This window comes from Eschrichtius robustus, chromosome 4, assembly GCF_028021215.1.
Source record: "Eschrichtius robustus isolate mEscRob2 chromosome 4, mEscRob2.pri, whole genome shotgun sequence".
Classification (NCBI taxonomy): Eukaryota; Metazoa; Chordata; class Mammalia; order Artiodactyla; family Eschrichtiidae; genus Eschrichtius; species Eschrichtius robustus.
Window position 1 is genome coordinate 15,577,637 of NC_090827.1, and position 27,817 is coordinate 15,605,453.

General features: G+C 37.3%; 1 protein-coding gene across 4 annotated transcripts in view; it reads left to right on the plus strand.

Moving 5' to 3' along the window:
• The window catches only part of BMPR1B (bone morphogenetic protein receptor type 1B), a 430,873-nt gene that overhangs the window by 188,916 nt on the left and 214,140 nt on the right, over nucleotides 1-27,817 (plus strand). For all 4 annotated transcript variants that reach the window (XR_011073892.1, XM_068542462.1, XM_068542464.1 and 1 more), the window contains one exon: nucleotides 7,284-7,384. The gene's annotated coding sequence lies outside the window, so the exon portion shown is untranslated. The remainder of the gene's footprint in view (nucleotides 1-7,283; nucleotides 7,385-27,817) is intronic.

A 27,817-nucleotide genomic window follows, 5' to 3' on the forward strand; every position in this document is an offset into this window, starting at 1 on the left:
CTGTCTTTGCAAAGGTCATGAATTACCTCTTGTTGCAAAGTCTCTTGGCCTCTTTCTAGTCCTTTTGCGGTATCGCAGGACCATTTGACACTTAGGTGTTCCCTTCTCAAAACGCTGTACTCTGCCCTCTCCTAACTCGCTTCTTACCACCTGTGCTGCTGCTTCTGTTTCCTTTGCAGGTCTCTCCACTTCCTCTGCCTCCATTTTTGTTGCTCCCGGGAGTTTATTCTGAGGCTTTCTTTGCTGGTCCTCTCCTGGTTCACTCTGTACACTTTCATGACTTCATTTACCATTGTTAAATACTAACGGCGCTCATATTCCTGTTCCCAGAACAGGTCTCCTCCACACACGCCAAACCCTCTTGTATTGTACAATTTCTACAGATCCCCCTTGGAACGGGTTTTCTCAGTTGTCAACAAGGTGATTTCCTTGAATATTTGCGTCAAGTGAACCAGTGGTTTTTAAGGTATTTTTGAAGTTTTTTGCCCCCATCAGATTTGCTTCTTTTTCTGTGTTCTTTTTCTTAGGAAACCACTGTTGTTCTCCCTGTTGCCAAAACCAGAAACTGAGGAGTTGTCCATGAAATCCTGACGGGTCTCTGTTTCCTCAACTCAGTTTGTTTGTTTGTTTGTTTATTCATTCATTCATTCATTTATTTATTTTTGGCCGTGTTGGGTCTTCGTTTCTGCGCGAGGGCTTTCTCTAGTTGCGGCGAGCGGGGGCCACTCTTCATCGCGGTGCGCGGGCCTCTCACCATCGCGGCCTCTCTTGTTGCGGGGCACAGGCTCCAGACGCGCAGGCTCAGCAACTGTGGCTCACGGGCCCAGTCGCTCCGCGGCCTGTGGGATCTTCCCAGACCAGGGCTCGAACCCGTGTCCCCTGCACTGGCAGGCAGACTCTCAACCACTGCGCCACCAGGGAAGCCCCTCAACTCAGTTTTTAAATCCTGCCTGTTCCCTTTCCGTAATACTTCTTAAGTGTGCCTACCATTCTCTCTTTTGATTACTACAGCCTTAGTTGAGGCCTCCATCATTTCTCACTTGAACCACCATAACTGTCCTCTTAACTGGTCTCCCTGCAACCGGTTTTGCTTCTTCCATTCTGGTATCTGTTTTATAGTGAAAGTGACTTTTCTAGAACTTGTTCTTGAATGGTTCCCCAGAATAAAGTACAAAATCCTCAGTATGGCGTATGAGGCTCTTGATACATGGTGCTGCTTCAGTCTTTGGATTTTGTATTTCATCATGTGTTCTGTGGGTAACTCCCAGTAGCCCTCAGAACCTGTCCCACTGTAGCTCAGACCTGCCCTGTTCCCTGCTATTCCAGGTGAGCCCTCTGTCACTTCCCCGTGCTCCTGTGGCACAGTGTTTAACTCTAAGACAGGAAACTGCAATCATGTGTTTTCTTATTCTTTCTTTCTTAAACTTTTTTTTTTTTTTTTAAGTATTGATAGATAGGGACTGTGGCTTTTTTCCATATATACTTATTGTTTTTAGCATATGGCTAATAGATATACAGTAAGAATGTTGAATGAATTAATGAGTAACCAAACTAAGATCAGTAAACCCTACATTCAACTCTCAAGTACCTTATTGCCTAGTGAGAAGTTTTACAAGTACAAACACTTTTTAAAAGCCATCATCAAACAATTACAATGTAGTGTGGTAGGAGCTTGTGTTTTCAAGTAAAAAGTCATTAAATGCTAATATCTCAAGGGATTGTCTCTTGAGGGTATATAATAGAATTAAATTTTCATGGCGTTCAACCATGTTCCTTTGAAATGAGGTCTTATTATAACACTTAAGGTATTCAGAGTACTTTAAAAAACGTTTTTATTGACTCTTTAAAACTTTACTCCGTCTTTTGTTTTGTCAGTTTTATGAGGACTCAGCAAAAGTGAGGCAGGATGTATTAAGTTTCTAGATATCTTATTTGGCTAGTTAGGAGGTATGAAGATCATAGCTTATTTTTCTTTTCCTTTCTGAAACTACTACAACAGTTTCTATTATCTAATAAGATTTCACGTGACTTTACGCTTTATAGTTAATTAGCTAATTACAAGAAATATAGCGTTTTTTTCCTCTAAAGCAATTTAAGAAGACATAATGCATTTTTAAGAACTTGGGCCTATTACTTTTATGATCCCTCAGATTTAAAAATGCCATCATGACATAATTTTCCTCATAACAATGGAGTAAAAGATTGCTGAAAAAATTAGTGACAGCTTCTGAATTTTAAAGTTTTAAATGCTGTGTGTCATGGACTTTTAGAACAGTCAGCACTGTGAATATTAACTCTGAGGTTGCGAGGGCAGACTCTGTTTACTTGATTTTCAGATCGTGTCCCTCAGGGCTCTAGAATTCTGCGGGGTGTCTAAGGAGCCCTGCAGGGAAGCTGAAGGCTACGTGGGCAGGCTGTCGGTGAACTGCTGCAGCCCTCTTGCGTCTTCCACTCTTCAAGCATAGCTGCTGCCTGTTGGCCTTTATCATCTGTTATCTGTTGGCCTTTCTCTGTAAAGGATATTATTTAAGGGGAGAAAAACTTTGAAAATACCTCAAACCGTTGGTTCACTTGATGCAGATATTCAAGGAAATCACCTTGTTGACAACTGAGATAACCTATGAAAGTAGAAAATGTACAAAACTTTTGCACTAACTGTTCTTTCCATGTGTCACCTGCAGTGACATCCTGAAAGACAGTGAAGGGGAGCTGTACATTTAAAAGTGCTAGGCAAGCAGTGTGTCCTGTCTCATCTGTTTTCCATCACAGACTTTCAGTCACCACGTGGTATTTCCATGGTCTGGTCTTTAGAAGCTGTGAACCAGGGCCTGACTAGGTTTAGGGGGAGCTTGAGGTGGAAATTTTGGGGTTGGGAGAAACAGAATTTTAATTCTTCTTACTAGCAAGGGAAAGGGTTGCTAATCTTGCCAGTTTCATGGTGTTCACATCATAAGCCTAAGTACTTTATGCCGGGAAGCTGAGGGTCAAGTCATAGTTTTATAGATTTTGGCCAAAGGCAGTTCCAAGAGAAAAGTAAATGTTTAAAGGTGCTGACCATTACCCGAACTTATTCTTCCATTCTTTTGGTCCCTTACTTCTCTCCCCTGCCCCAAATAGGGTTATCCTAGGTGCAAAATGCAGGTCACTACCATAGTAACCACACAAATAGAACAAAAAAGAGTGCTGTTTGCTTTAATTTCATAATGATGGAAGGAAAACTACACAAGGAGGTGCTTAGAGGTGACATAGATGGTGGTATAAAAATCTGTCTATAAGAGATAGGTTGGAATGGACTTTGCCCACAAAATAATTTATATCTTAAGAAGCAGAATCTAGGGAGTAACTGCATCTTTTTAAACACTTTAAAAAGTTGGCAGTGTTGATTCAAAGTGCTGTTTAAAAACTCACTTTTAAAATGACATTTTTGGGGGAAACTGTAACTGTCAGTTTGAAGGATGGGATTCTTTTCAGCAGAGCTTGTAAAAATATCCATTGCCGTTTGTGAGGCAGGTTTAGGGTAGTTTATCATAAATAAATGAGTTTGTCAAATATATACATACACACACACCCTTTTTTGGCCTCAGAGAAGAAATTCCAAGGCCATAGATACAGAAATATTGTGCATTTTTACAATACATGTCACAGATAAGTAGAAATTTGATTAATACACATATTAAGAGGAGACAGTTTAAGAACAGGGATTAATCATACCTGGGACAAAGATAGTATTGGAGGGTATCACGATTTGTGGACTTGGTTGGGCTTGGGGGGGGTCTTAGGAAGTGGTTGAGGGGGACATCACTCAGAAATATCTAACGCATCCTTTGTTCCACTGATGACTTACACAAGGAACATTATCTTCAATTGTGGTCAACTCCACTTGGCTCAAACTATTCCAGTAGCTACTATAGCTTCGTTTCTAATTATAAAAGCAGTATATTTTTGTGATTAGAGTTGTGTTCAGTTCTACTACCCAAAGATAACCTCTGTGAACATGTTGGTGTGTCTTTTTTTCCTCTATTTTGTATGACTGTGCATATTATGTACAAAAGATGGATATGTAATATGTTTTCATATAATGTGCATACAAACTATGCATATAGTTTTTTTTTAAATTATTATTTATTTATTTATTTATTTTTGGCCGTGTTGAGTCTTCCTTTCTGTGCGAGGGCTTTCTCCAGTTGCGGCGAGCGGGGGCCACTCTTCATCTCGGTGCGCGGGCCTCTCACTATTGCGGCCTCTCGTGTTGCGGAGCACAGGCTCCAGACGTGCAGGCTCAGTAGTTGTGGCTCACGGGCCCAGTTGCTCCGCGGCATGTGGGATCTTCCCAGACCAGGGCTCGAACCCGTGTGCCCTGCATTGGCAGGCAGATTCTCAACCACTGCGCCACCCAGGGAAGCCCGCAAATAGTTTTTGTATAGGTTTTGTACACTGCATTTTTATTTCCTTTAACAGTTCTTCCTTATGTGCCTGCCGTAATCTAGGAATTTTTCTGTCCCATTAAATTTTCCTTGAAAGCATGACATTCAATGACTTCTTAATATTCTATTATATCATAATTTATTGAAATATCTTCTTATTGTTAGACATTTACATTGTTTTAGCTATTTGCTATTATAAATAATATTAATTTTTTTAACCTCTAGAATTCCTTTCTATTTGAACATATCTGATTATTTCCTGAAGAAAAACTCCAAGAAATGTAATTATAAATTTTAATAATCCTCAATTTAATGGCACTGTGTTTGGGGAGAATTAGGTGAACCTAAGCTTTCATAGAGCCCAAATAATAGGATATTCAGGAGAAAATGGTAAGCCATAGTTACTCTGATTGCCTTTTCAGTAATCCAGCATTCTGATTGGATTTTAAATGGCCTAATCTTTAACATCTCTTTAATGTAGGTGTATCCAGGTTCTAACATAGTGTGGTTGCTCATTATGTAACAGATATTTGTTTTGACAGATAGTGTCATTAGAAACTGAGTCATTCATTTCTTGTTACTGTTCTCAGAGGTACCTGAGACAGTCTCAACACCCAATTCTCATGCATAGAACAGCTTTTAGAGCCTAGTATCTTACACACATCTGGGTCACTGATGCTGTGAAAACATTCCACTTTACCATGACCCCACTGAATAAAAGAAAAGGAAAAATTTAAGAGAAAAGAAAATTCCTACGTAGTGCAGAGGTATTCTATTGTGCTCTATGATAATCAACAAATTTTGCTTTTACTGTTGAATTTCAAACTATGTCTGGTATGTTGTTCTTTTGGATACACCTTGCAGTAGCTATTGGCTATAAGGTGAAAGATAACTGGTAGTTCTCTCTCTCCCTCCCCTCCTTTCCCTCTTTCCCTCTGTGCGTTTGTGTTTGTGTCTCATGTCTGTTTTTTCAAATACGCAATTTGGTTCATTTCAGTCATTTTTAGCATCCACAAATATTTAGTCAAGTATTTAATCTTCTCGTGAAATGCTTCACAGATTTCGTCATATGAAATCATTGGTTTCTCTTTAGTGCTAAGTCATAGCAAATTATCATCGTTTTTTAGGTTGATTTTGTAGAGTGTTAAATGCTATTTAAATTTCACTTTGATATGAAGCCATTTATTTTTCTGCTAATCACTTAAAATAGCAAGAACTAATCAACTGAAGTTCTTCTCCTTTTTGTGAATACATCAGTCTACCCCTGACTCACGTGCATGTTTCTGCCTTTAGGTCAGTGGGAACTTTTCCCAGCTATGTTTTCCGCCCGCAACCCCCCCCCCACCCCCGCTTCATTCCTAATTTCTCTCAGGAACAAATGGCAGCATAGTTAAATGTTAGAAACTTGTTGCTGAAGGTGCTAACCTAAACATCAGTGCCAGGATATGACTGAAACTTAATAGACTAATTAATTTGTCTACTGCACCTCTGACCTGGGAATTATGTACAGTGGGCTGTACTTTCAGAACTGAGAGTCTGGGATCCAAAGTGGAGAAAATGCAACTTTTGTGTGCTTTACACATCAACATGCAATTAATATTGGGTTCTTTTAGGAAACAGATTCTGAAAATGTAGCTTTATCCCATCACATGTTTTGGAAGTAAGATACTGCAAGATTCTGTGTGCCTTTTTGTTTCAGTTTTCTTTTATATTTTATAGTAGTACTGAACAAAGCCCTCACATTATTTGAGCCAAATATCCTTCTGACCTCCAGAGGAGCCAAATTATATAGACTACCACAATTTCTGTATTATCTGTTCCAATGTAGTATGCTCATTAACAACCACAGTCACTCTTAGAAAAAAATAGGAACTTGAAGCTTGAATGACATTTAAAAAAAGTGTGTATGTTATGAATTCCTGACTGTGCTATTTATGCTTCTATCAGTAAGAAGATTAACTTTATTAATTTTATTTCCCCTTATAATCCTTTTCTCCCTTCTTCATTTTAGAGACAGTTTAAATATTCTTCAAGGGCAGTTAACATTCGACTGCCACTGAATTCACTATCAGCCCTGGATAGAAGCCAAAATGAAAAAAATCTGTTTATGTTAGCCTGTCAGTGTCTGGTTATGCATCTCTCTGGGTCTTGTGAACTCATAGAAGTACCAAATAAACCCTGTTCTGTTAGCATTTTATTTACAGCAGAGTTTTAATATTTTGGTAGTTTGTGGATTTGGAAGCACTCATTAGGCCACCAAGTGTCTGTTGAGCACAGGGCAGGCACTCTTCTAGACACTGCTGATGAAGTGGTGAACAAGACGGGTGCTTCCCAGCTCTGTGGAGGCTTACAGTCCGGTAGCAATAGCCATACACAAAGTAAACACAAAGAGTAATAATGTAACTCAAGACAAGGCTGCTTATTATGTACACAGCTGAAAGGACAGAGAGTGGCTGGAAGATGTGTGAGATGCTCTTTTAGCCAAAGTATTCAATGAATAGCTCTCAGGGAGGCAGTATTAGAGCTGAGAACTAAAGGATGAGGTGGTAGCCTTTGGGTAGATGCCATTTTCATTCAGTTACTGGCAGTCACTTTACCGGAAGGAAAATGCAAGGTTTCATATACTTTTCAGTGAAGGCATAGTGCATAGATACAGTAGAGATGCTCACAGGATATTAGGATGAACAGAATAAAGAGATACTGGCATATGATTTGAGAGGAAAATGCTTTACCTTTCTAAAGTTATGTTGCTTCCAGTGGTGGAGTGAAAGTTTTGGGTTTTGTGTGCATGTTGTTGTTGAAATGTAACGTGAACCTCACATTGCGTTTTTTTTTTCCATTTATTTACTTATTTAATAGGTTTCAGCGTGGTCAAGAGAGCGAATGTACCTGACGCGGATGTACTACGCATAATCATCAAGAACGTTGTTTACTTCAGTTATCAGCAGCCTGTTTACCTGGTTGGTATCTAAAGCAAGTCAGATTTGCCATGATAGTTCACCTCATGGTAATTAAATCATTGATTTGAAGGGAAGAACCATAAAATGAGTTTGTGTGTCAAGTTATATACAGGCAATTCACCATATGTCTAACCAGGTCACATAAAGGTTAGTTAAGGTGTTAAAGCAGTAATTTGAAATCTGGGGTGGGGGTAAAGGGGAGGTGCTAGTGAAGGCAAGAAGTCCAGTTGTATAGAGGCCGAACAGAGTGACGTGGACTCTGTTTACTGCCTTGAAGTGAATTTTATTTGTACCCATTTCAAAAGAAAACCTGATGAACAGGTATGTTGGCAGTGTGTCTTCACTTTGACAGGTTGGGGTGGGTGGGGGAGATGGAATTCTGTTATCTCTGCACACTTAGTGTTTGAAAGACATTCCAAGATCAGTAGATGGATAAACTTGGTTTCCAGTTGAGGCTTTAAAATGTTAATCTTGACCTGTTTCTTCTTGTTTATACACTGAGAACTACAGTTTTAAAGATAGAAGAAATATTTATCCACAAACTAAGAATGGATTTGACTTTCGGTCAAGATTCATGTTAAATGTCCACGTTGCACGGTCTTTCCTTGGCTTGCCTCTCCTCTCACTCAGTTTGTTTTCATCCACACCTATACTTTCAGTGATCATGATTCCATTTCTTGCACCCCTTATCTCAAATCCTCATCATTTCTCAGTTATACTTTAACATAGCTTCCTAACATCTGTCTACTTTTCCCCTTTCCAAACTGTCTACCATTTCAGGAGCAGCAGGGATATCTGATCCTACCACGCTCTCATCCATGACCTTTAATGCTTCCAGGATTACATCCTGTAGCATACAGGGCCCTTCAGCTTCATCAGATGCTTACCTGCCATTCGGTCCTGGTCACTGCCCTTTCCCTCCCTACATTATAGCCTATCGATTTGTAATGGTTCCTCAGTTTATCTGCTGGCTCATTCATTCACGATTCTGTCCTTTGGCACAGTGCTGTTTCCTCCTTCTGGAATGTCATGCCTACCTCTTCTCTTGTTTGCCTGGCGAAGTTTTATTTATCCTTCATGATTCTATTTAAAGGAAATATTTTTTCGTCTGTGATACTTTCCTTGGCAGAGTTCAGTACTTTCCCTCTGTCTTCTCATAACGCCTTGACTACATCTCTGATTTGATTCTCAATGTAAATGTTTTCATGGCTCCCTCACAGTACTCAGTAAACCCTTTGGGGACAGACACCGCCTTCTGTTTTCCTCTTCATCCCCAGCCTTCAACACACTAGCTAGCAGTGATTCAGCTGTCATGCACTGAATGAATAAATTGATAACTGCTTTGTGTTTTAGCACCATGCTATTTATAGTGGAGGAAAAATTATAAGAATATGATTTAGTTCCTGTTTTCAATCAAGTTGTGATTTTATTTGGTGGACAAGCCTTAAACACATGAAATAATTGGGAACACAAGATAAAGTGTAGTATACAAAGGAATTATGTGTATTTTAAAAGTTCAACATATACATACACATACACACATAATACACATGGTGGTTTGGAGGAAGGGCAAAGATCAAGTTTAAGTTATGAGATCAGCTTCTTGGACTAGATACAAGTTTCATGGGATAGTGAGGGAGTTGAGGGTGATTCGTGGTCTGAGGCATGAGCAAAGTGTTGGTTATTGGATTGATGAGTCCTTCTCCTGTGCATGTTTTGTCTAGCTTATTTTTAGTAAGTCTTAGATAGTTTATATAGGTTTACTGTAAAGGCAAATGTTGAATATTTTTATTTTGTAAAGGGCCAAAAATCAAATAGGGGAAATTAGAACAATGAATGAAAGTTGAGGTGGATACTAGGTATGTATTGAAAAGAGATTAATCCATATGAAACAGAATCTGGGCTGAATAAAGTTCTACAGGCAGATGCCCAAGTAGGAAATGGAATGATTGACAGAATCATCTTATAATGGCAGTGAGGTAAGACCTCTCTTTGGCTTGGTTCTAAAGAATAGTTGTGAACAGTATTAACTGGGGTCAAATATGTTATGTCTAGAACACTCTTTACCCTCATGGGGAAAATGAAAAGAAAACCAGAGGTAAAGAACAAAAAAGCCAAATTCATTAGTTTTCAGGTAAACAGTGAGAAAGGTTTAAACTGAGTTGGGGCACGACTGTTTGATGGGAGAGAAACCATCTTCCTGGGGAGTCAAAAAAAGAGAATACCAGTGGGAAGGTGCAAAAGGTTCACAAATTGAGCAAATAATTATGTAGGGCTCTAAAGGCCGAAATCTATAACCACAATGTTTAACTATACATTTCTCACTTGTATATTAGTTCCCTGAGTACATTGAAGATAATGCTGCCTCAGTCTAGGATATGTGAGGCAGAAAGAAAGGGAACTCTAAGCCATGTTGTTTCCCTTGGGTTCTGAGGTCCCGAGCTGGTCATCTCCTCTGCACGTTCCATAGTCTTCCTGTGTGCATTTTGTACATGATGTTCAGAGTTTTTAGTTGTCTTTGTCTAGTGGGAGAAACAGGAAGAAATACTTATATCCATCTCAGTCCAGAATCACTTATATTTTTTAAAGTTCCTGTTTGGTCCTTGCAATTTAGGATTAGAGCATGCTGAATTGATAGCTTTTCAAACATAGGGAGGTAGTAGTGGCTTCAAGATGCTGCGTATTTCTAGGCACCAAAAGACAAACAAACTATGATAATAGCTACATTTACCAGATGCCAAACCCTCTTTAAAAGCACATTATAATTTCCACAATACCCTGTTTCTACCTCAACCCTATGTGGAAGGGAAGCTAGGGCAAAGAGAGGTTTTTAAGCTTTGCCCAAGACCCCAGACCATCTGATAACATAAACTCAACTTTTAGTCACTGTGTCCCCTTTACTGTTTGACGAATACATTTTTTTAGGACTCTGACATCCTAAATTGGGAATCACCAACTTTCAGCAAAGGATTAAGGAAATTGGTGATGGAACCAAGAAGCTTAAAGTGATAGATTGAGAATTCTGTATGTGAGCCAAAAAGAGCTACAACTACAGATTTAAGTTTTTCCCACACTTCTCCTTCGCGGTAGAATAATTTTTAGTTTTTATAATTAGGGAGTAACCAACACTATGAGTTAAAACCAGGGTAATCACAAGGACTCAGAAGCAAAGAATATACAAATCAATTTTCACTGCAAAGTAAAGGAGCTGTTACAGTGGAGGATTACTGGACTGAATGTCAATATTATGACATAGTATGAGTGTGTTTCATGTTTGGTAAGTGCAATCATTGTTGCTTTTGTTGTGGTCATCCATGTACAATGCTTGGTGTCAGTCTATTTATCTCTTGTAAAAATAAAATACAGTGTGTGTGTGTGGAAAAAAAAAAAAAAAACCAGGGTAATAACTAAACTCTTCAACATAGAAGTAATAGTTCTTGACAATATGGTGGTCTGTGATGGTATTAGGTTGTCATGAAAACTTAAACTACAATTTGAAAGTGGGCCTGAGGGCCCATTGTACTTGCACATCGGGAAATTTTCCTAGACTAATGTAGTATGAGTTTCTTGACTTTGTCAAGTTTGTTAAATTCATAAGCTTTGTCACTTAAAGTCAGGTCCAAAGCAAACTGATAACTAACATTTGATATCTAGCCATAGCTTTCTTATTTTCTCTTAATTTCTTGCTGGAAACAATCGGTAGAGGTGGCATATTACTAACACAATTTGGTAACATGTAGCAAAAAATCTCATTTGTTATTTTCCAGTTTTTAGGGTTAGTGGTTATATTTTCAGATTTTCATAGTTTGATGTAACTGTTTTCAGATACTACCTAGGAAAATGTCTTGTTTTGGTGTGACACATTTGAAAGCCAAAGCCATTTTAGGATACTTTTGCCACAACTGAGGGAATCCAGCCGTCCCGTTAAGTACCTGGTGAATTTCAACAGAATTCTGGTTAGTCCGTGTGGTCAGTGCTTCAACTTGAATTGTTTGTTTTGAATCAGATACTATTACAAATTAATCTAATACTACCCTCCCCCCCCCCCTTTTTTTTTTGTCTAGAAACTTAAGCCAACAGTACTAATGCATGGGGGGGTTATTATGATGATGATGTAAAAATCAAACATTTATGAAATAACCAAGCAAGAATTGTTCAAGACACAGTAAGACACTGGGTCTGGTTAATTTTTCCACCTGACTTCTTATAAATTCAGGCTTCTGCAACATTGCTTACGATATTTTCAACATGTCGTAGTTCCTGATGATAAAAATTTCTGTAGTTTTGCCAGAGCTTTAAGTTTTTAAAGATTTTTTTTTTTTGCCTTTATCACAAGTGTTGAACATGTGAAGAAATAGTGTTTACTGAGTTGTACAATACGTATAGGCTGAATTACTATGAGGCTGCTGGATTGCTAGTCAACTTAGATTATTACTCATTTCAGCGTTTCTTTACCATATCGTTAGCTGTGCACTAAGGCCACTGTAATTGCACCAGACTCGTTCCTCTCCTTTATGCTGAATTGAATGTGTTACCAAGTCCTGTTACTTCATCCTCTTTTGGTCTCCAGAGTTCACCCCTAAAGTGCATTCTCATTTTCCTAATCCTCTCCAAGGCTTTCATCCTTGAATGACTGGATTTTGGCACAGATTTTTAACTGATTTCTCTGCTTCTGTTTTTTTCCAACTCCCTGCAGAAAAGTTGATGTGAATTTTAAGGTACATGGTAGTAGGTACATTATAAAGATGCAGTAAATGCTTATTGATTGGTTAGAATGTTGGAACTTTAATGACTGAAGCCATATTTTATTTTATTTATTTTTTTGGTTTGGTGAAAAATCTTATGAAATTCAACTAGGTTCTTTCTTTACACGCCTTCTACATTTTAGTTGTGAAATATGCACTCTGGCTCTCCTATAGGTGATGAAAGAAAAAAAAAGTGCTGGTTATTAACTTTGAGTGAGTAAACATTTAGTAGTTCAAAATAGTAAAGTTGAAAGTAATATTTTCTTTATAGAGGTTTTCCATTTTTATCTGTAAAATATATGTAGACATTTAAAAAGATTAAAAATTATGGTCAAAGTTAGCAGGTGGTGTGGGCCACATAAACAAGTAAAAGAAAGAAAAATTAGCATTTTATAGGACTTTCTCACATCCGTGAGATTGTTGAATTGATAACGATTCGTTTGGGGAGCTTATTTTCAGTGCGTGGCTTTCTCTGCTCAAGAAGAAAAATAAAATGTTAATCTAATTCTAGTTTGTTGCTTTTTCATCAGAGTCTTTGAGTAAATTTAAAATTGTCTGAAAAGTGTGCAGTGAGAGCTGTGTGAACAGTCCTTTGCTTCTGTTGTTTTGTGTTTCACACATCACTCATCCATGCCCAACAGGTGTTCTGCCAGCTGTGCCCAAAACGTTTCACATGATTTAGAATCTGTTTCCATGCTTACCTTGCTCAGGGGCTATTTGCTGTAAAAGGAGTTCTCTGATTACATAGTTCTTTGGCACAGGTGAAGGGCTAGAAGATAGAAAAGCAAGTCGGATTTGAGTTCGACCTGCCTGTCGTTGTTGCTTCAGAAAGAGGAGGAAGTGGGAGATGAGGATTGGTTTTGTGTAGCCCTGGTGCTGGTCAATTGATTTTTCTTTTCACCTTCTGTACTTTGGCATGTATATTATATTGTGGCAAGGAAGAACTTAAATGCAGTCAGAGTAACTTTATTTTCACAGCTGCGTGAAGATGCAGTGAAGGAGTTTGAATTCTCAGAGATTTTAGAGCTCTGTGGCCTATTAAAATAGAGGAAAAGAATCTCTACATTTCACCACTTTGATGAAGAAGTAAAAAATATGTAAGGTATTTTCTGTCTGTGAAGTTAACTGACGAGTGATCATAACTGACTGGGAACATGTAGGAAATTTTGTGAATATATCGTACTCCTGTCAAGATAGTAAACAAATTTTAGAACTTCTGAATACTTACGTTTCATGCTGCTGAGATTAAACTATTCTTGGTTTACTTGTGATTAATCAACCAAAGAAACAAGTCTCAATAGGCAGTAAATTAAACAGAGCCGTTTTCATGCTCATAAGTAGGGTTTGCCTTCAGCCATAAATAATCATGGTTGAAACATTTCATTTTCAAACTGTAGTTATATGTAACAGATGCTATGTTTAAATGTCATCTTATAGCTAATATCACATTTAACTGTTGCTGCCACTTTATGGCATACCATTATTGGACTGAATTCTAGCCTCAGAGTATAACACCAAATATAAGCAGGTGTTAAGAATTTTTACCTTAGAGTTGCAGGCATACGAGAGTATGTCCATGCAGATAAAATAGTCATATGTGTAATACTGAGAATATGTTTGCATTTTGTGAACAAAATAAAACTGATTAGGAGCTAGGGATTATCTAATACTTTCTCCGCATATTGTACTGTATTGTAGAACAGCTGTGATCTAAAGCACTGCAGTATCCTCAATCAGCAAACTTTCCACTCTTAAATTTTTACTTTTCCCTATTACTAGAAAATTAAAACAGCTAGACCTCTTCATTCCAAAGAATATCTCAGTGTAAGGCAGTGGTCTCGTATGGCGGTGAAAAGAGCTGGCCCCGGAGTCAGTTGTCCTGAATGTGAATTCTCACTCTTCCGTTCACTACTTGTCTTTACCTGTAAATGAGGATAATAATAATAGTACCTAACACATAGGTTTGTTTGAATGTTAAATGAATTAACATGTGTTCAGTGCATAGGACAGTGCCCTGCCTAAGCAAGTCTGGCTGAGCTGTCATCATTCAGAGGCTTGGTCCTCCTATCCATACCTGATGACTGTAGGTTGAGAAATACTATTGTGGGAAAGTGGAACTTCATATATTGTCATTTCTTATGGTTTTCATTTTTAAAGTGAAGGAAATTGAAATTGAGTGCTGTTAAATGAATTGTTTAAGATTAAACAAGTAATTAGTGGCAGATTTGGAACTGGAATTTAGGCCTTTTTCTCAATGTTCGGCATCTGCTCTGTTTTTCTCTCAAGAGCATTGAAATAATTTTAATAGTTGTCTTTTGTACTTTTGATGCTCAAAATTTCTCTTTTCTTTAATTTGTAATTTCATGAAAATAGTTAAAATGTTGCAAATGTATACAGTAGAAACTATTTAATATTCATATATCTCTAAAATCCCTTTAAAAATTCTCACTTGGAAAATGGTTTGTATGTCTTGTTATACAAGAATACTAAAATAAGGAAACCAGACTTCTCTTCTACATCTTCTCTTCTATCTGCCAGGGTCTGAAGCTACTTAACATTCTGTGCCATAACAAGTGATAGCAGTTTTTAAATTCATAGGTTAGCTCTTAAAATTAATAATGTATTCTTGCTTTGCATTTCTCTGGAGGCCAGGATTCAATGTATCACACTTCCTGTGTAGATAGGTATCATAGCTAAAGAGAAATTGTTTTGTTTGTTTAGATGACCTTGTATAGTTTCCTTCAAGAGCCTGATGATTTATATTGGAATTTTTGCAAAGCTTTGTGTTCACAGTAGGGTATCAGACAGTTAGATGGTGATGGGCGTGCTTTTTGGGTTGTTCCAGTGGTCAGTGAAGCTTCCTGAAGGCAGGACTATGAATAGGTCCTAATTACCTGCCCTCAGTGATTTTTTTTTTTTTTGTATTGAACTTTTTGCCTTATTGGGATGCTACCACAGTGTTTATAGTGCAACCTGTATACCTGCATTGGCTGGAGAGATTGAATGGCTTGGCTGTCTGGGACATGTAATAGATTCCAGCCTTTTTCCGTGACATCATTATTATAACAGACTTCTTTGAGAATATGAACAGCAGCTGTGTACTTTTGTGAGTTTTACATCACGAACCATAACAACCTTTTCAGCTCTGTACAAGTGATAGGGCAGCTTGATGCTTAACAAATGAAGCCAGGCTCTGAGCTGTGGAACTGTTAACGGATCTAGTAATGACATGGGCCCCATGTATGGAACATTTCATAATACAACTGGGGAAAACAGGGGTGACCGTCACTTAGCACATTGGCTAAAAGGTTTTTCTTTACCTCTTGTTCAGTGTAACTTCACAGAATCAATGAGAAATTGACTTGCAGTTTGTGTCAATAGATGTAGCATATCTTCAGTTGTATTTTATTTTGAAAATATCAAGTTTTCCAGCATTTGAGTCTTCCATTTCCAGCCTTTAAATAGAAAAAAAGCAAGTATTATTTTCCTCGAAGGTAAAAAAAAAACAAGAACAAAAAAACAAAAAAAAAAAACCTTACTTTTACCTTAACGGTAAGAATCTAACGTGATGATGTGAAAAAAATATCTTGATTAAAACATCTATGGATTATGTTTGTGTAGGAAAATAAATATATCTATTTCTAATCTGTGTAATAGTAAAGCAGAAATAAATCATTTTAGCAGGGAAATTTATATAACGGTTACAGGCCTATCTTTAAAATTCTTTACATATTGTATCTTATCAGACTTTTTCTTTATGAATAATAATTTATTACTGTGATTTGCAGTGACAAACTATATGCCTTCCATGTGTCTGCTTTTTGTAGTAAAAAAAGGTAATAACTTGGAAATAATGTCTTTTCCTGGGATATGTAAAATTCTGCAGAGTGTTTTAAACAAGAAAGATAAAAATTCCTGAGATAGGAAAATTTTTAGTAGAATATCCTTTATGATTCCCTATTTCATTATAAATTTATACTATGAGAATAACAATGATCTCACAAATAATCATGTACAATCCTTGCTAAAAGAAGTGAGTACTTATTAGGCATATACCCAGAGGAAACCATAATTCAAAAAGACACATACACCCCAATGTTCATTGCAGCTCTATTTACAATAGCCAGGTCATGGAAGCAACCTAAATGCCCATCGACAGATGAATGAATAAAGAAGATGTGGTACATATATACAATGGAATATTACTCAGCCATAAAAAGGAATGAAATTGGGTCATTTGTAGAGACGTGGATGGATCTAAAAGAGAAAAATATTGTATATTAGCGCATATATGTGGAACCTAGAAAAATGGTACAGACAAACTGGTTTGCAGGGCAGAAAGAGACACAGATGTAGAGAACAAACGTATGGACACCAAGGGGGGAAAGTGGTGGGGTGGTGGTGGTGGTGGGATGAATTGGGAGATTGGGATTGACATGTATACACTAATATGTATAAAATGGATAACTAATAAGAACCTGCCATATAAAAAATAAATAAAATAATATTCAAAAATTCAAAAAAAAAAGAAAAGCCACTGATAGAGACCAATGAATATATCTATAAGTAAGAATTACCTGTTTTAATATAACAAAAATTGTATCTATTACCTGCTCATAGTTTAAACGTTGAATTTCTGAAATTTCTTTTGGCTTTGTATCAAGCATGTAATCTCCTGTAAAAAGAAATTGTAAAGTTGCCTTTTAAAAATATTACTTTTTTTCTAATTACAAAGGTAATACATTTTAATTATAAATTGTAGCAATAGGTAACATAAAACATTGATTGCTGCCCCATTCAGAGAAAATCCATGTTAACTGTTAGCTAACGTCTCACGTAGTTTTTTTCAGTGTACATCCTATGTTTTGAACTTTCTTTTTCTTCCTCTTTATATTTGAGCATCTTTCCACATCACTACAATAAAGCTCTAGAAGGTTAAAAAAAAAAAAAAGAAAAAGCTACCTTCAAAAGATAAGTGAAGAGCATGAAAACGCAATTTCAAAAAGAATGCACATATATATAATAAACATTGGAAAAAAAGAAAAGAAAAAGAAGTGAGTACTGCCATGCAATATTGGCCAGTATATTTGAGTTATCTCTTATGAATCTTTCAGCAACAAACTCTAATTTTTTAGATTGTTGTCGTCACTACTTTTTTTGAATGGGAATTGATTACTTCTTGTTTAGCATTGAAAGAATATGAAATATTTTTCTTTTTCAGATTCCAAGTGAAAATGAAAGGAAAATTGTGGCTTTTAAAAAATGTCAATCTTGAATTTGTCAGGGAATAGTAATTCTAAACTTCTATCAGTTTTGCCATTTTGTTCATATAACACTTGGCTTGATGTGAGGGTCCATTTTTATGAGCGAGTCATCTAATACATAGAGGAAAAATTGCTCTGGGGAAAGCTCTTATAATATGGCTTCTTACAGAAGGCACTGGGGCAAATTTGAAATAAGCTACATATAACTGATTTTTCAGTGACAAAAAATGAATTTATAGTACATATATTTAAGAATAGGCTAAAATTATGAATTATGAGTGAACTATGAATTTACAGTTTTTAGCTTCAATCACTAAATTTTCCAGTCAAGCAAAAAAGTCAACATTAAATCAATATGCTGTTTCTTTTCAAATGCTGTATTTTGAGATTAGAACTCATAGTTTATATCATAATATTCAAAAGTGCAAATTCAGGGGAAAGACCTGACTTTAGTAGACAAAATATGACATCACAATCTGTGTATTCTTGTGATTAAATTTCGATCGATTACTGTCGCTCAAAGATAGGAGATTTAATGGTAGGTCTATTGAATAAGGCTGGGAAGAAAGTTTAAACATAGCATTTCCTGAACTCCCATAGCAAGTATTATTTTTTAATTTAGGAAAATTTTATCTGTAACTACTAGATGAGCTTAACACTACTTACAGTCTTATCTAGAAGTGAAGGTAGCTTTAACAAACTGGATAAAGTGAAATATTTGCTGGCATAAGATTGTTTAGGAGTATTGGTATGGAGTAAGCCTGTTTTGAAAACTAATCACAATTCTTCCCAGATACCTTCTTCTTTGAACTAATTAGTGAATTAGTCTCTCATGTGAATTAATCTTTGTTGTATTAGACTGTAAGTTCCTGGAGGGTTGGATACTTTCTTTCCCTGTATCTCTCTGTGATTGTGGGTAGAGTAGGTATTTAATACACTTGTGTCAGCCAAAGTAGTCCTCTTCCTCCTAAGCAGGATTTTGGAGTCAGATCACATACCTTTGTGTGACAGGATCAGCCAGACAAGTAGCCAAGGGTGGTGTAGTAGATTCAGTTTTCTGGCCTGTCTGGGCTCCTTTAGCACCATTCCCTCTTACAGTTTCATTCTATACCTGGAAAAGAGGCCTCGCCCAACGCTTCATCCCCTCTGGCTCTTCATGGCCTTCGTCCTGACCACACTTGTCCTAACACACTTCTCTTAGTTCCCACAAATTCAGATCATACTACTGTACCTGTTGCTGCAATTTATGGACTTCCATTAGGTGTTAAGTCCCTTACATATGCAAATTTATTTAATTCTCACACTCCTGTGAGACAGTCGTTTTATATGCAGGAAAAAGTACCTTGTCCAGTGACTCACACCAGACAGGGTAGAGACCAGAGACCTCCCTTCCTCCCTCCCTCCCTCCCTCCCTCTCTTTCTCTCTCTCTTTCTCTTTCTTTCTCTATCTCTTCCTCTCTTTCTTTCTTTCTTCTTCAGGTGTATAGGATTCAGCCCAGATTTGCTAAATCACAGTCTCTGCCTGGGCTTGTGCAGAGATGGGGAGATGACATGGAGTGGGAGGTGGTGAAGCATGCCTCGCTAAGGAGTGTGGCCATTGCCGTGCAGCCGGTTGGCAGGCTAGGCAAGTTTTAAAGCAGTTTATTAGTGTCTCTGACAACAGTGAATGAAGGTAGGCAAAAGGTGTGCCATCAAACAGGTAATTAAACATGTCTCTATTTTGTGAAATGTGTAACTTAGGGTAAACGTATTTGTCAAGGAATTGTATTCTGAAAAGAATAAAAGGTGAAGTCAGTTAAGAGACTAGCCTTTCTTTGCAAGGGTGGGTTTATATTTCTAATTTGTCTCCAAATGAAAGTTCATTCATTCTTTTCATTCATTCAGGAATGTTAATTGTGTTAATTGTGTGCCAGGCACAAACTATGTTACTCCCTCAGAGAAAATAATTAGGTCTTACTGAGCTTATATGTGGAATAATGGAAATGGGTGATTTTGAATCTGGTGAAGGAAGACCTTTTAATTGATAGAAGAGAACTATGCTAGTTATCTCTGCCTCTCATTTATATTTTCCTCATATCTTAGCATTTAAAGGCAACTATAATTTTTTAAAAAATCACAATTAACCTTTTAAAAGAAAAATACTTGGTTTCATTATCAAGTACAGAGGAATGTGCCACAGACTGCTCAATGCCACTTTTGCAGGTTTTTTTTTTTTTTTTGTCCAGTCTCCAGTTTCTGCTGAGTATTTGGAAATGGTTGCTTTTTTTTTTTTTTTTTTTTTCCCCAGAAATCTTATTGTGGGGGGAAAAAAAGAGTCTCATTTAGACTTTGGTTTTAGTATTTGCCATTATATTTCTTTGGTCATTGCCATTAAAATATTAGTTCGGATTCCCTTTATAGAATGTATTTTTTACGGTAAGGTAGAGGCATCTTAAGCTAGTTCAGCTTTTACTAGCAGGTGATAGAAAAGAGTACCTGACATAGGCTTTCAGTTAATTTCCTTTTATAAGAGCCAGAGATCATCACAAAGGTGAACCTACTCAGATTTATGAAATTTTTACTGAACTGACCGATACTTGGAGGTTTGAGACATGATGGTTTAGTGGGGAAAAAAAGGAGTTTTGGATTTGTAATCATGCCTCGAAGAGGCTCACAGATTGCTAGATCTTCACCCTCACAAGTTCCTTACCATAAATTTCTTAACCAAGACTCAATTTTCTCATCTGCAAAATGGATGTGTTAATTCCTATGTGATGGAATTGCTGAGAATAAAATGACTTCTGAAAAATAAGTATCAGACTTAATATGAAGTCTCAATAAATGTTATTTTTCTCAAATAAAGTTTTCCAGCCTCTAAATAGAAGCATGAATAAGCACATCACATGTGCAGATCATGAAGCCAAAAAGTTCTTGTACGTTTTGTTTTATTTATATTAAGACTTTATTTTTTATTTATTTATTTATTTATAAAAATTTATTTATTTATTTATTTTTGGCTGTGTTGGGTCTTCGTTTCTGTGCGAGGACTTTCTCTAGTTGCGGCAAGCGGGGGCCCACTCTTCATCGCGGTGCGCGGGCCTCTCACTATCGCGGCCTCTCTTGTTGCGGAGCACAGGCTCCAGACGCGCAGGCTCAGCAGTTGTGGCTCACGGGCCCAGTTGCTCCGCGGCATGTGGGATCTTCCCAGACCAGGGCTCGAACCCGTGTCCCCTGCATTAGCAGGCAGATTCTCAACCACTGCGCCACCAGGGAAGCCCAAGACTTTATTTTTTAAGAGCAGTTTTAGTGTCACAGCCAAACTGAGGGGAAGGTGTAGAGATTTCCCATATACTCCCTGCCTCCACACATGCATAACATTCCTCATTATCAACATCCGCCTCCAGAATGGTGCATTTGTTACAACTGGTGAACCTACATTGACGTAGGGTAATCACTCAAAGTTTATAGTTTATATAACAGTTTACTCTCCGTGGTGGTGTACATTCTGTGGGTATGGACAAATGTATGACATGCATGTACCCATCACTATGGTATTTTCACTACCCTAAAAATCCCATGTACTCTGCCTATTCACCCCTTCCCCTGGTAACCACTAATCTTTTTACTGACTCCACAGTTTTGCTTTTTGTAGGGTATCGTATACTTGGAATCATACAGTATGTAACCTTTTTTGAATTGGCTTCTTTCACTTAATAATATGCATTTAAGTTCCCTCCATGTCTTTTCATGACTTGAGAACTCATTTCTTTTTAGCACTGAATAGTATTCTGTTTGGATATACTACAGTTTATCCATCTACCTACTATCGAAGGACATCTTGATGGCTTAACGTAATGTTTTATATTCTTATTTGAGTCTTTTTTTCCTAGTCATTTGAGAGGGATTTAAATAGTACAAATTTACATGTAATAAATATAATCAGTTGTATCTTAACTTTGTAATTCATCGTTCTTACATTTTTCTTAATGCTATTCAGGAAATTTACAGTATTGCAAATGCAAAATCAAAAATGAAATAAATCACTGTGTAACACAAACTCCAGCTGATCTTGAAAACTAGACTGCATTCTCATCCCACCCTTTATTCAGTATTCCTTGCTTCTCCATTATAATGGGCTGTAACATTTTGCATTTGTAAGAGTTTTCCTATTTCCAGAATTTTTTTATGTCCATTAATGAATTCTGTCCTGTGACAGCTCTGTTTTTAAGCACTTCTCCGTGTTGTTAGACCCTATCCACTGCTGTCATCTTCCCGATGCTGAGCCTTCAGTCCTTCTCTTCGCTGCTGCTTGAATTTTTTTTCCTCTGGAGAAGAGATTCCTCTGTAATATACTGCTGGTATAGTTACACAGTTCATCCTTATAATAGGATATGGGTAGGTTCAGCTCTTTGGGACAGTGCTGTATACACTGTGCTTTTCAGGAACATTCAGTGACTTTTTTCTCCCACCCAGAGCATAGAGATGAGATGGGAAATGAGCTAAGTACCTTTATCCTTTTTCTATATTCTTTCTCTTATTAAACCAAACTGGTTTACTCCTTGGGTCCCAGAACAAATCTTGCTCAATACCCTGTCTCGGCTTTGCGGATTCCATGTTTGAGTGAAGAGTGAGAGTGACTCTATTTCAGATTTTGATTGTATAAACTGTGCAACTTCGGCTAAATCATTAAACTTTCTACCTGTACGATGCAGATCATTATGGCTGCCACACGTGGCTGCTCCGACTGTGTACTGCACAACTCTGGGGACGCTGTTCACGTAGATGACAGTATTTGGAATGCCTGACATCCTCTGCAGGATTGTTACGAAAATTACACGAGCTCATAAAGAGAGTAGTTTTACATAATGATAAAGAGTATGGACTTGAGAGCCCAAATTCCTGGGATTATAACTCAGCCATTCCACTGATCAGCTGCATGATCTTGTGAAAATCATTTAACCTTTACTGTACCTCACTTCCCATGTTTTTTATTTTTTTATCAATTTTTTTTTTAATTAATTAATTTATTTATTTATTTTTGCTGTGTTGGGTCTTTGTTTCTGTGCGAGGGCTTTCTCTAGTTGCGGCGAGCGGGGGCCACTCTTCATCGCGGTGCGCGGGCCTCTCACCGTCGCGGCCTCTCTTGTTGCGGAGCACGGGCTCCAGACGCGCAGGCTCAGCAATTGTGGCTCACGGGCCCAGTTGCTCCGCGGCATGTGGGATCCTCCCAGACCAGGGCTCGAACCCGTGTTCCCTGCATTGGCAGGCGGATTCTCAACCACTGCGCCACCAGGGAAGCCCTCACTTCCCATATTTTTAAGATGGAAACAACGGTGCCTATCTCATAGGGATATTTTGAAAATCAAATGTGTTCATATTTGTAAAGCACTTAGAATAGTTCCTGGCATATACTGAACACCTAGTATATGCTAGCTAGTTTTCTAACAGTAGGAAAATTATTTACTGTGGTGTTGATGCTGTTTAACTGGTAGTTCGTTATATAAGGTTTATTCTTCACATTTTTGGTCCATCTGCATTAGGTCTTTTCTAACCCTTCTACTTCAATTATCTTTTCTTCTTTAGAATTTTACACAGCAGGAATTATATAGTAGGCATGAGATTTAGCTTGGAACTTAATGCTGCTTTATAGTATGCATATTTCTCTTTCTAGAGGACCAGGACCCTCATCTGTACCTTTAAGGTTTTCTCAGCTTTTATCACCTTCTGCCTCAACTATGGCTGGTGTTGGTGGAAAATGACCCTGTGCTCTGTAGGGAGTTGCTCTCCTAAGAGTCTGAGGCTTGAGAACCAGAAAAGACAGCAGAAGTGGTATACTTATGGGTCTCTTCTTTTTAAAGGCTTTTACAATCCATTTGATTATTTAAGATTAACATGCTCAACAGTGAACCATTGAAAATGTAATTAAATTCTATGGTATATGGTCAGACTAACAGAAAGCAGTAGGAGTTTAGAAGAAAGCAGTGTCTGTAAGAGCTGGGTTAATGAGAAGAGGCTTCCTGTGGGGTGCAACTTAAATGGAGTTGTAAGTGAACTGATTATGCTGAACTAGACCTTCAGACAATGATGATAATGTTCATGCTTATGTTAATACCAATAGCTAATAGTTACTAATATTAATCCTGAGAGCAAACGCTAACGCAGCTTGCTATGCTAGACGTTGCTCTTAGTGCTTTACACATATTAACACATTTAATTCTTAAAACAAATCTATGAGGCAGGAACTACTATTATCCCCAGGTTAAAAATAAGGAATTTGATATTGCCAATAGATTTTATTTAGTTGTGATCATGATTACAAATTTAACTTTATTTCACAATAAATGAAAGCCTTTACAGTTTCTTGAGATCCAACATTTTGAAATTATGTTCCATCATACTTTCTTTAATCATGCCTTATAATCTTTCTTTTATTTCTTTTTAAATGAAAGTTGTTGTTATGATAGCTCCCTCATGATAAAGACATAATATAATTATCAACAACAACACAAAAAGATAAAAGACTTTCCTGGTTTGGAATGTGGGATAGCTTATTTTATAACTTCTTTTATAATTTAGGTCAGCACATCAGATTTTAATGGTTTGATTAAAAACAACTGGTAAAGCTCATCTCCAGCAAGAAAGAACAGAGTTTTGAGTTTGCAAAATATTTATGGTGGTAGAGTTCTGGATTTAATTTCTAGCTACTTGGGTGCCAGTAACAGACTAGAATTTGCTTTTTAACAACTTTGGTAGACTTAATGGTACTCTTGTCTAACTTTATAACATAAATTGTGGATCATTGGCAAATCCCATCAGTAGGTTTTTTGGCAGCCTTTTGGTGGAAATAGACTTTGACTTTTATTATGTTGTTTAAAGGAAAAAAATTGAAATTAATCTATCTTTTTTTTTTTTTTTACTCATCAGAGAGACTGTCCTGCTTTCAGTTTACAACTGCGTCTTTTTCTAATGAGATGTAGGCTGTATTCTTTGTGATATCAAAGAAAATTGTTTAGTTTCTAATAGAAATAGAAATCATTTAAGAGGTAGCTAAAGGTGTCCAGGCTTGATTGTGATTAAAAAAAAGTCTTTTCAAGTGTGGATTGCTATGTTGATGCACACAGAGTTCAATTGTTTTTGGTTTATGCATTTGCCAGAGAAACAAACAATCTGTAGGGCAAGTGTTGTTGAGTTCTCTAATTGGGGCCATATTTCATGTGGGTATTTTTTTTTTTTTTGAGTTTATTTTTGTGTATGGTGTTAGGGAGTATTCTAATTTCATTCTTTTACATGTAGCTGTCCAGTTTTCCCAGCACCACTTATTGAAGAGACTGTCTTTTCTCCATTGTATATCTTTGCCTCCTTTGTCATAGATTAGTTGACCATAGGTGCGTGGGTTAATCTCTGGGCTTTCTATCTTGTTCCATTGATCCATGTTTCTGTTTTTGTGCCAGTACCATATTGTCTTGATTACTGTAGCTTTGTAGTATAGTCTGAAGTCAGGGAGTCTGATTCCTCCAGCTCCATTTTTTTCCCTCAAGACTGCTTTGGCTATTCGGGGTCTTTTGTGTCTCCATACAAATTTTAAGATGATTTGTTCTAGCTCTGTAAAATATGCCATTGGTAATTTGATAGGGATTGCATTGAATCTGTAGATTGCTTTGGGTAGTATACTCATTTTCACAATGTTGATTCTTCCAATCCAAGAACATGGTATATCTCTCCATCTGTTGGTATCATCTTTAATTTCTTTCATCAGTGTCTTATAGTTTTCTGCATACAGGTCTTTTGTCTCCCTAGGTAGGTTTATTCCTAGGTATTTTATTCTTTTTGTTGCAATGGTAAATGGGAGTGTTTCCATAATTTCTCTTTCAGATTTTTCATCATTAGTGTATAGGAATGCAAGAGATTTCTGTGCATTAATTTTGTATCTTGCAACTTTACCATATTCATTAATTAGCTCTAGCAGTTTTCTGGTGGCAGTTTTAGGATTCTCTATGTATAGTATCATGTCATCCGCAAACAGTGACAGTTTTACTTCTTCTTTTCCAATTTGTATTCCTTTTATTTCTTTTTCTTCTCTGATTGCCGTGGCTAGGACTTCCAGAACTATGTTGAATAATAGTGGTGAGAGTGGACATCCTTGTCTCGTTCCTGATCTTAGAGGAAATGCTTTCAGTCTTTCACCATTGAGAATGATGTTTGCTGTGGGTTTGTCATATATGGCCTTTATTATGTTGAGGTAGGTTCCCTCTATGCCCACTTTCTGGAGAGTTTTTATCAGAAATGGGTGTTGAATTTTGTCAAAAGCTTTTTCTGCATCTATTGAGATGATCATATGGTTTTTATTCTTCAATTTGTTAATATGGTGTATCACATTGATTGATTTGCGTATATTGAAGAATCCTTGCATCCCTGGGATAAATCCCACTTGATCGTGGTGTATGATCCTTTTAATGTGTTGTTGGATTCTGTTTGCTAGTATTTTGTTGAGGATTTTTGCATCCATATTCATCAGTGATATTGGTCTGTAATTTTCTTTTTTTGTAGTGTCTTTGTCTTTTGTAGTGTCTTTGTAGTGTTTTGGTATCAGGGTGATGGTGGCCTCATAGAATGAGTTTGGGAGTGTTCCTTCCTCTGCAATTTTTTGGAAGAGTTTGAGAAGGATGGGTGTTAGCTCTTCTCTAAATGTTTGATAGAATTCACCTGTGAAGCCATCTGGTCCTGGACTTTTGTTTGTTGGAAGATTTTTAATCACAGTTTCAATTTCATTACTTGTGATTGGTCTGTTCATATTTTCTCATGTGGGTATTTACCTATCTTTCTTCTCATTCACAGATCTTACTGTGGATTAGTTTTAACAGTCCTGTGTTTGAGCATGGTTGTGAAACTCGATGCCTTACGCAGGAGGCATGCCTTCTATGGCGGTATAGAAGGTGTGATTATAAAGTGTGAGACTGGTTTCCACTTTATGGACAGACTGTGCCCATGGAGTCTGCCTCTTTTGGGTGGTTTTTTCCTGTTGCAGTGTGTGGGTGGGAGAATGTGTGTAGCAATTCTTTGTGGCTCTTCCTTTTTGTTTTTTTTTTCCTTAGGAGACTTCAGGATGTTTGAAATCAGCATTTGCTCTTTCATTTCTCTCTTGTCTTTTTCCCCCATTGTCTGCACTATAAATGTAGATGAAAAACATTTTCCTTTGACCTACCTTTCCTATATTACTTTAGCTCATCACAGGGTTGCTTCGTAGATGATCTCGTGATCATTTTTTACTCAAGTCTAGGAAGTAACATATAACTTCAAATAGTGAACTAAAGTATTTAATCAACTCTAAGATATAAGATATAATCCGATTTCAGAGATGTAACAGTGTGAAAACATGCCTGTAGTGGTGGTAAAGTGTTATTGATTTAAGATGTTCCTTTTTCCAGGATGTCACAATGAAAAACATGCAGGCCGTTGTATCAGTGAAATATGGTAACTTTTATTAGGTCCTGGCTACTGTGGGTTATCACTCATGTTTGATATGAATTAAGAAGCATAATATGGATGGAACCAAGATAAACATATGCGTGCTAAATTCCATTCTTTGGTCATTTCTGAAAACAACTCATTTACATGGGCCATTTCTTAATTATGGAACCTGACTACTACATGTGTTCTTAAAATACATATGAGAGAAAAAAAAGAAAAGGAAAAAAAGAAGCTTTCTACTTTTCAACCTATCAATTCATCACCCATCAGCATTCTACTGAAAAAGTAGTACTAGTGGTAATAATGTTATCTTTGGATCATTCACATATGGTCAGCAAAATATTGTGTTTAATATCATGAGCTTCAGAGGAAAGTAGACCTAGGCTCTACTTTGTGCTGGGGTCTACTTGGAGACCTTGAGCAAATTACTTCATTTCTTTCATTTTTCTCGGATAATAGCCATACTTAACACATAGAGCTGTGTTGAGGATTAAATGATTACTATAGGGAAGACACTTTACACAGTGTCCGAGCATATGGCAGAGATGTTAGTCTGCTAGGGTGGCCAAAACAGCGTACCACAGACTGGGTGGCTTAACGACAGAAATTGCTTTTGTCACAGTTTTGGAGGCTAGAAGTCCAAGATCAGCGTGCAGGCATCAGAGGCTTTTTGCCTGAGCTTGCAGATGGCCGCCTTCTTGCTACCTTTTCGCATGGTCTTCCCTTTGTGGGCACAATTTGTGGTGTCTTTCCCTGTGTCCTAATCTCCTCTTCTTATAAGGACAGCAGTCATATTGGATTAGGGCCCACCCTAACAGCTTAGTTTAATTTAATTACCTCTTTGATGGTCCTGTCTCCAAGTCCAGTCACATTCTGAGGTACTTGGGGCTTCGGCATGTGAATCTGGGGGGAGTGCAATTCCAACCATAACAGCAGTCCCACAGTATTAGTTGTTATTCAGAAATGATTGCTGCTTA